This window comes from Marmota monax, unplaced genomic scaffold, assembly GCF_021218885.2.
Source record: "Marmota monax isolate L192 unplaced genomic scaffold, Marmota_monax_Labrador192_F-V1.1 WCK01_AAM20220418_F8-fsc00080, whole genome shotgun sequence".
Taxonomy (NCBI): domain Eukaryota; kingdom Metazoa; phylum Chordata; class Mammalia; order Rodentia; family Sciuridae; genus Marmota; species Marmota monax.
In genome coordinates this window covers 6,334,751-6,343,662 of record NW_026694750.1, presented here as the reverse complement: position 1 = coordinate 6,343,662, position 8,912 = coordinate 6,334,751, and the positions used below count along the sequence as shown (strand labels likewise).

General features: G+C 47.4%; 1 long non-coding RNA gene across 2 annotated transcripts; it reads right to left on the bottom strand.

Moving 5' to 3' along the window:
• Positions 1-1,041: 1,041 nt before the first annotated feature.
• On the bottom strand, positions 1,042-7,260 carry LOC131423419 (uncharacterized). Of its 2 annotated transcripts, none has more exons than XR_009224960.1 (2): positions 6,659-7,260; positions 1,042-2,492 (listed from the first exon to the last, which is right to left on the bottom strand). It is a non-coding gene; the product is annotated as an uncharacterized LOC131423419 (long non-coding RNA). The 2 variants fall into 2 exon arrangements; XR_009224961.1 differs by lacking the exon at positions 6,659-7,260 and adding an exon at positions 3,040-4,592.
• Positions 7,261-8,912: the final 1,652 nt, after the last annotated feature.

The following is an 8,912-nucleotide window of genomic DNA, read 5'->3' as shown; positions in this document are numbered from 1 at the left end:
TGGAGAGGAGAGCACAGTTCCAAGTCTGAACTTGATGCCAAGTGTCCTGGAGTCCAGCCCCACGTCCCCTAAGCCTGCTCGCTGGAGGTGTCTGGGCTGCAGAGAGCCAGCCTCCAGTGCCAGAGGGGACCAGGGCAGGGTGCACGTCCAGCCCCGAGGCCACCAGGAGTACAGGAAGGGGTTTCCTGCCTGCATCTTGAGAGCAGGCTTCTGGGCAGCCTAATGAAGACGGGGTGCGAGGCTCTGCTGCATTGGGACCCAGTGAGGCTGCGTGGACGGGCCAGCAGGGCCGCCTTTCCCATGGGGCACAGTGAAGCTGACCAGATCAACTGCACTGACCTGAAGAGGTGGTCAGCCAATTCCCGTCTTGAAGTCCACGAATCAGCTGCTGCCTGTCGTGGTAAAGAAACACTTGATCTGTCAGTGCTGTTGGGCTGGCCAGGAAGCGGCTGGACGGCTGAGGGCATCCATCATGGCAGGGAGAGGTGGATCCCAAAGCCGGGCGTGCTGCTTCTCTTGGTAGAGGTTGCAGTTACAGATCAGCGTGTCCTACCTACTTAGAGCCAAACCCAGGACTTCGTGGAAATTGGTGAAATATTTGTGCCAAGGGGCCCCTGCTAAGTGCCCTATGGAGCTCCTGCCACAGGCCGTGGGAGACAATCTGCCATGGGGCAGTGCTGCCCTGACTTCAGGGGACATGGGAGGGAGGGACAGCAGCACGGGCGCCATGTACCTGCACCACGCACAGCGGGACTGACAGGCATACGTGCAGCAAGCGGAGGCTGAATCAGTGGCCAGTGAAAACAGTGGCCACACCTTGGCCTTCTAAAAATCCCATCAGTTTAATCTCATTTAACTGAAACGCCATCCTGGGAGGATCTGCAGGCAACTGAACGGCGTTAGGCTGTGCTGAGCCGCGAATCTGACTTAGGGAAAAAGGTAGAGGCTGCCTCAGCCAAAGTCCAGCCTCTTGCCCCCTGAGACGTCCTACTGAAATATCCACAGATCCCAAACCCGGAATGAACCACACGAGACACTGGCTGCAAAAAGCAGGAGGCGTTTATTCTCACACAGGCGCCTGCGGGTGCACAGCAAAACCTCAGCCGGAGCTTCGGTGAACTGGCACACCGGGCTTTGGGGTATAGATCTTTTATAGGGAACAGGTGGGTTAGGTCTTAGCTTAGCACAGCAACAGCCTTCCTATTGGTCCCTCTGAATTCAGCAGTTGAGTCACCTAGGGGGGTAAACTTGTTTTCCCACTTTAGTTCTCAGAAAAACCATAAAATTGCATCCTGTCCTTTTAGTTCCTGTTTTTACCCTGTTTGCTCAAGTTTGGCCCTTCCGGGGTTATCTATATGGAACATCTTGTGGTAACATTGTGCGAGACTTGAAGTGCTACGTGCAGCTGGTGGGGTTTTGACATGGGGGTTGGGTAAGGGAACATCTTGCAGCTTCAGGGCACAGGGGTTAGTTTTCCTAATGTTGGGCCTGGGGCCTTGGGGTCCTTCATTCCCCCCTTTTTTTATATCATGGATATAATCTTATATCCATTGACCCATCTGCTCGGATTCCAGCATTATTTCAGCTGACGGCTCAGCATACTGGTTGGGGGTTGGTATTTACTATTAATCTAATTTTGAATAGGACCCCAGGGTCATAGGCAGTTTTATGATATACTCTCAGGCCCCATTGTTTTTTTTTTTTATCCAATCTTTTGATGCTTTGCCTGCCTGAGTAAAGGTAATGTTTAAGGGGTTGCAGGCAAATGCGGTACATGGCCCTGCCCCGTACCATTTCAGGCTCCTGCAAGAGTCGGCAGAAAGTGGGGGATCCTGTTTTGTTTTGTTTTTTTTTTTTTATTTGAATTAAATCTTAAGATGAGCTTGGCTTCTACTATGCATCCCCCGTAGTTTTATATCCCCAAGACTTACAATAGTAACTTTTATGTTGCCCACATTTTTGTGCCTGCGACTTAGTTTTCAGGCCCTAGGGTAGGCCATCAAGCCCAAAGGGGGTATTTTGCGGATGTTTTTTTTTTTTTTTTTAAATTATATTTCTTGTCCCCGATAATACTTGTCATGTCTGGCTCACAGATTGGTTGGGGTTAACTGATATGGGGAAGACACAGCACAAAGCAAGAAAAATTAACAGCGAGTGAGTCTTATCTTTAGCGGATTTTGGGTACGTTGCAACTTTCATTCTGGATCCGGAGAGGTGTCTGCGGACTCCTGTGGATGTGCAGTCTTCACGTGGGAAGCATGGATCTAAGCAGCGATGCCGTCCACTTTGAGTGCAGTAGGAGTGGTCAGCAGGATAGTGTAGGGTCCTTTCCACCGCGGTTCGAGGTTCCTGCTCTGGTGCCTGCGTACCCAGACGGTATCTCCGACCTTGAAGGGATGTGGCAGCAAGGGGGTTTTAAGTTCCTCTTTGTATGCTGCGGCTAGAGGCTTCCAGACCTCGTTCTGGACCAATTGCAAAGCATGCAAATGAGTCTGCATAGATGGGGTGAGGGAGGCATAGGTTTTAGTTTTATAAAAGTTAATAGCGGGAGGTGGGGCACCGTACAGGATTTTAAATGGGGTTAGTCCATGTGGGCCTGGGGTGTTTTGGGCCCCATACAAGGCTAAAGGTAGGAGTTGTACCCAGTCTCTAGTGCCAGTTTCAAGTGTCAATTTAGTTAAAGTCTCCTTAATGGTTCTATTTATCTTTTTTACCTGTCCTGAACTTTGGGGTCTATAACCATAATGTAATTTTTAATTAATTTTCAATGTATTGGCTACCGCCTGACTTACCTGGGAGACGAAGGCAGGCCCATTAAATGTTTCCTTTTTGGTCCTCATTATCAGGATCAAAGGGAGTAAACCTCCGATAAGCCTCTTTTAATTTCTCTAAGAAGGCTGTCGGAGTTTCCTCTGACTCCTGGATAGTCTGTCTTACCTGAGCCAAATTGGTGGGCCGTCGCCCTGCTCCATGGAGACCCCCCTGTTCCATGGAGACCCGCTATGAGTAACTGGCGATAGAGATGTAGGTGGTTCTCACCTGCTTCAGTCGCATAGTCCCAGTTTGGCCGGGTTAAAGGAAAAGCTTCGTTAATCAAATTTGTGAGTTGGGTGGGGCGCCCGTCGTCCCCTGGCACATTTTTGCGAGCTTCCAAAAGAGCCTTTTGTTTTTCCTCTGTGTCTAATAGAGAAATCTTTAATTCTGCTACTTAGGGCTGGATAACCATATTAGCAAACATCAAGTCTACCTGTGTTGTCTAGAAATAAAAGCCTTAGACTAAAACTATTCTAGTAGTTCCTTTGACAGTTATCAGGCATTTCTGTCTAAGAATCTCTCTTGTAGCCTCCAGTCTATTTATTTATGGAAGTTACATTTAATTATTATTATCATTTAAGATGTCCAGGAACAGCTGTGCTTTGGCTTTGACTGTCTTTGCTAAGTGTTTAAGATGAAGCAAGTCAAACTGACTTTTGTTTCTACCTATTGTTTACAGTCAGCTGAGTTATCCTGGGAGTCCTCGGGAACTTCATAGCAGCTTTTCAGTTCTGCTAGTGCCATTTGCGCTAGGATGGGTCCAGGCCTTGTTTGACCATATGGCTTCCCTCAGAAGCATCAGGGATGTCTCCCTTTTTTAATGACTCTCCTCTTTACAGCAAATGCACCATTTGGCTTTCTGTCCTCCACTGGTCTCATTAATCTCCCTGCTCAGGAGGTTATGTGGCCTAGAGTTGCTGAGCCCTTTGGAGAAGTCCCCTATTCCCTGATTCAGACTGACTCAGAGGGCAAGAGCCAAATATTGGTTTTCTTGGCCCTTTTAATTTAACTAATTTTAAAAACTTGATCTTAAACATCCAGCAAATAAGTTAACAGCCTTATATTAAGAGCACTGGGCTTTAATGTCTATCTCTCTATCCTGTAGGTGATAACTCTTTATCTTATGTTGACCCAGGTTGTGTTCTTAAAGCAATACCTCTTTAGAATATTAATAGGCAATCCTTAAACCATCTATAAGCAAACTACAAAACAAAACTAACTAGGGTAAAAACATATTTAGCTTATATAATAGCTACCTTGAATTCTGGCAGGGTTATATATCATAATTTCCTGTTTGAGATCCTAGTAATCTTGGCAAAAACCTACTTTTGGACACAACTTTAACTGTACTGAAATCTGGCTTACTTTTTTTTTATAGCCATTTTCACATGTAGTGAGATGGGACAGAGCCTTATCTCAAGTAAGGCAGGGCTCTTTATAAATCTCAAGTACTATAGTTCTGAAGCTGATCATTTTACAAAGTTTACATAAATTGTTGTTCAAGTTTACATGAACATTAGCTAACACAACATAATATCACACCTAAAATATGAATTAAAGGCTGAAAGCTTTTAACTTCTTGTAGAAAAGTAGTAATGTACTTTTGTGTTTTGCAATTAAACCTTCACACAGATTAGGCTCTTATTAACTTAAAAATATATAAATTGTATCTTAGAGTAGAAAGTAACATGGAACTGTACATATCTTATTGATAACAAGTTCAGTTATAGAACACAAATGATATAATCGAATTTTCAACATTTTTTTTTTAAGCCTAAAATTACCATACAACTTTAGAACACCAGCTTGATATAATGTTCTTTTGAAGCTTTTACCTTACAGACTTGTATACCTGGAAGATATGAACACATTAATAACACCATAATTACATAAACCTCCTTTTGTTCACATTTTGAAACAATACTTGTAAACTTTTAAATTTAAGCAGAGTTAACATTTTATTAGGGCCTTTTTGAACACCTAGAGAAACTTATAAGCTTAATTTTGAGGACATCTTTACTTTTATCTGTTTACCCAATCTAAATTGAACCGTTTGAATCACGTGAATTAAAGATATTTGGATCTATTTTTAATTTTTTTTTTTTCAGGCTACCCAGTTCAAAATTGAAACTTTTAAAATTTTTTATCCCAAGTATTTAAGTTTTCTAGCATGAACTATCTGAAATCAAACTAAACAATTGTTTAAACCCAACTTTTAACTGCAAGATAGTGCAATGCTTTAGAAACCCATTCAGATACCAGATTGTTACAATAAAAATTATTATTATTTATTTTTTAGACACATATTTAACCTAGATTATCCCTAAGAAACAATTAGACAACCAGATAAGAAAATATCTCTCCAGGTTTTGAACTTTCATTTAATTATGACTCCCATCAGTGGCACCATAGATTTTCCTATGAGTGGACCAGATGTTTTCACGTAGGGGCAACTATAGGTGTAAAATCAAGGGTCTCAGTGTGACTGGCTTTACTGCATTCAGTGTCCCTTCTTTTTAAGTAAACAGAGGTTAAGTAAACAGATCCTTAAGATGTAGATAAGGACCCAGGGAACTCCCCAGAGCTAAATGGCTCTGGCAGCTGCTGGGAGTCCCTTAATCCTATCTTTTACCCACAGGATCAGTTCCTCTAGTTTAGGTATTTTTTTTTTTTCTAACTTGTTAGTAGCCAGCTCCCAAAAAGTCCATCCTCTGCTTGCAGTTGTTTCGAGTGCTAGGCTTCCCCAAGAAAGCAGAGTGGGAACTCCTTAAAAGTCCCCTTGAGAGTGTCAAAATTTGTGACTGAAAATTTGGTTCCCATCTCTAAAGTTAATTAACATTAATTTAATAATGAGGACAGGGCTTTGAGAAAAGTCAAAGCGAGATGTCAAAGTTGTTGATGCCCCAGCAGGCATCTCTATTTGCACTCAAGCCGGTTATGGGGGGGGAAGAAAACATTGCTTCCCTAGTCTCAGTATTCAGCCTTAGATAGAATTTATCATCCGCCTTGGGCTGCATTTCCAAGCAGCCCGACTCCAGGAAGACCCGTTCGCTTCCTGGGGTGGAGGGGCCGGGAGGAACAGGGACGGGACAGATCCGCCATACCGCCGGGTGGAATCCTCCCGGCGGACTGCGTGGATCCCACCCATGCAGGAGGGGATTCGCAGAGGTCCTGAAAGGTTAAAAGCCATGATCTGGATGGCCATGCGGCCCCGGCTGAAAGACAATCTCTGACTTTGCAAATTAGAGAGAGAGATGGAGGGACTCTCCTGGGGGCCATTTAACTTCGAGGGTGGGCCAATATTGGCCACTCCGTGGTACAGAGTGTTACCCATTTTTTTTTTTTGACTGCCACGGACAGGTTGTCTGCCCGATCTTGAACGTCTTGCCAATGATCTAGAGTTAGGCTCAAAGGGGTTGTTAGTGATTGTCCCATGTTATTCTCAGAGAGGAAATAGAGAGACAGACACAATGACACAAAAACGAAACCAAACAGTGAGATCGCTGCGCGGCTTCGGTGGAAACCGAACAAATCAGATGGCCTGGGAGAAGTTTGTACTTCTTTGTCGCCTACAAAAATGGTGTAACCCTCGGAAACACCGGGGGCCCCAAAGAAATGGACCCTTCTGATCCCTGGGACGTCTCCCAGGGTGGCAGGGGAGAAGTCCGAGTTCGTCAACTCCTTCTCAAGCTGCCTCAGAATACTAAATGACAGAACTGCCTCAGAATACTCAGAATACTAAATGACTATGCCTAGGATCATATAGTCTTACAGACACTGCGCGGAACAAAGAACAGATAACCAACAGGACAACAAGACAGTCAGTTTGAGCTGGCCAGCTTACCTCCCAGTGATGTCGGGTGTCCTCCGGATAGGGACCGGGATCGGAACCGGAACCGGGATCTTGGATCTCGGTGGGACCTCCACAGTGAAATATCCACAGATCCCAAACCCGGAATGAACCACATGAGACACTGGCTGCAAAAAGCAGGAGGCGTTTATTCTCACACAGGCGCCTGCGGGTGCACAGCAAAACCTCAGCCGGAGCTTCGGTGAACTGGCACACCGGGCTTTGGGGTATAGATCTTTTATAGGGAACAGGTGGGTTAGGTCTTAGCTTAGCACAGCAACAGCCTTCCTATTGGTCCCTCTGAATTCAGCAGTTGAGTCACCTAGGGGGGTAAACTTGTTTTCCCACTTTAGTTCTCAGAAAAACCATAAAATTGCATCCTGTCCTTTTAGTTCCTGTTTTTACCCTGTTTGCTCAAGTTTGGCCCTTCCGGGGTTATCTATATGGAACATCTTGTGGTAACATTGTGCGAGACTTGAAGTGCTACGTGCAGCTGGTGGGGTTTTGACATGGGGGTTGGGTAAGGGAACATCTTGCAGCTTCAGGGCACAGGGGTTAGTTTTCCTAATGTTGGGCCTGGGGCCTTGGGGTCCTTCACTACCTGCACTGTCTCTGGTGGACGAGGACCCGTCCCCTGGAGCGTACCCGCAGCTGGAGCTCATCCACTCAGGAAATGATGCCGAACTTGGATTCTGTGTTTTAAGATATGCTGGACAGGCCCGACGCGCTGGTGCTCTGGTCACCTGGCATCAAGCCTGGCCCCAGCAGGTCACATCTGCAAATGAGCAAATCGGTGAATCAGGGGGTTGTCAACTGCCTGGTTTGGTGGTACCTTTGAAATGATCTCAGCCATTACCCCTGGGGAATTGACCTGCAATGTCCCCTGCTCCTTTCATGTACCCTGGGGACCTGCCCCACGGAGGTCACTTCCCGAGGGCGGGCTGTCTTGTGGGTTACCGTCCACTGCGACGCCTTGGACGCCGTGTCAGCACAGGCTGCAGGTGTCTTGGAAGTGCGTTGCTCCCTCTGCAGTGAGACAGTGGCTTCCACGTGGGTGCTTGAAACCCCCACCCCGGGCAGTGCCACCTCGGGTCAGGGCGGGCAAGCCAGGCCGGCTTCCTCATCTGGGGTTCCCTCCCTGCTCTCCCTCCTACAGGTGCTATCAGAAAATCTAGGCCCCTGGGAAAGCAGGAGGAGAAGGCTTCTCTCGGTTTCCCAGGAAGCCCAGCGGTTGTTCTCATCAGGCACAGAAGAACAGGACCCGAAGGCGCAGTGTGGCCCCTGCTCAGCCCTCTCCCTCCCCCTCCCCCTCTCTGGGGGATGATCAGCCCCCGATGGAACAATGCAGGAGATGACGCCCCAGGTTGCACTCTGACCTCCACCTGTACCTGCAGTCACTGACCCCCGCTGGCAAGTCAGGGCCCAAGGCCTGGAGGGACTTTCTACAGCACTTTCCAGTGGACGGGGTCTCATCAGTGGACGTGAGACAGAGCGTGCGGCAGCTGCAGGCCATGTCAGGGTGTGACTTAGAGACAGTAGAGGGGACAGAGGGTGGGCATTCTTGGGTTCTGCACCCTCTGTCCCTGTGGGTAACTCCTTTGGGCATCAGAATGTTTGCCCTTCTATGCACGATGCCCTGCTATGGGCTGCTAATGCCCCAAAGCTGCTGCTCTTACCTGCAGACTTTGAGTCCGGGTCAGGCAGCGCGAGGCTGGCTGACCTCCTCTCGGAGCCCAGGGACCTTCTGGCCGAGCGGGAGCAGCTTTCCCTGTAGGTCAGTGTGACTCGGCTGTGGCACTTGCTGGTAGAGCTCGACTGCGTGGCTCAGGGTCTTCCATTTCCTCGTCTGCAAAAGAGACCACAGCCCCCGAGGCTCACGGTTGCAGAGAACCTTGAGGGTTTGACAGTGTCCCTGAACGCTGGCCGGCGATGGCAGCTCTGGTGGTGGCTACCACGGGGTGTCACTGGGATGACACAGTGCTGTCACTTTGTGCAGGTCCTATTGGTGAGGAAGGAGTCTAGGATAGGAATCTCCGTCACAAACATTTATTAATCAAACACCTGCTACGTGGGGACAGCACAGGGTGCCCACGCCACCAAGCCAACATCACCTTGTTCTTTCTCTCAAAAATCTCCATTTTGGTCTGATGATAGAAATTTTCTCTGTAGAGTAATGATCCTCCAAAGATGCCCAAGTCCTAATTCTAGGACTACATTACCTCACGTGGCAACTGGAGATGATCCAGGA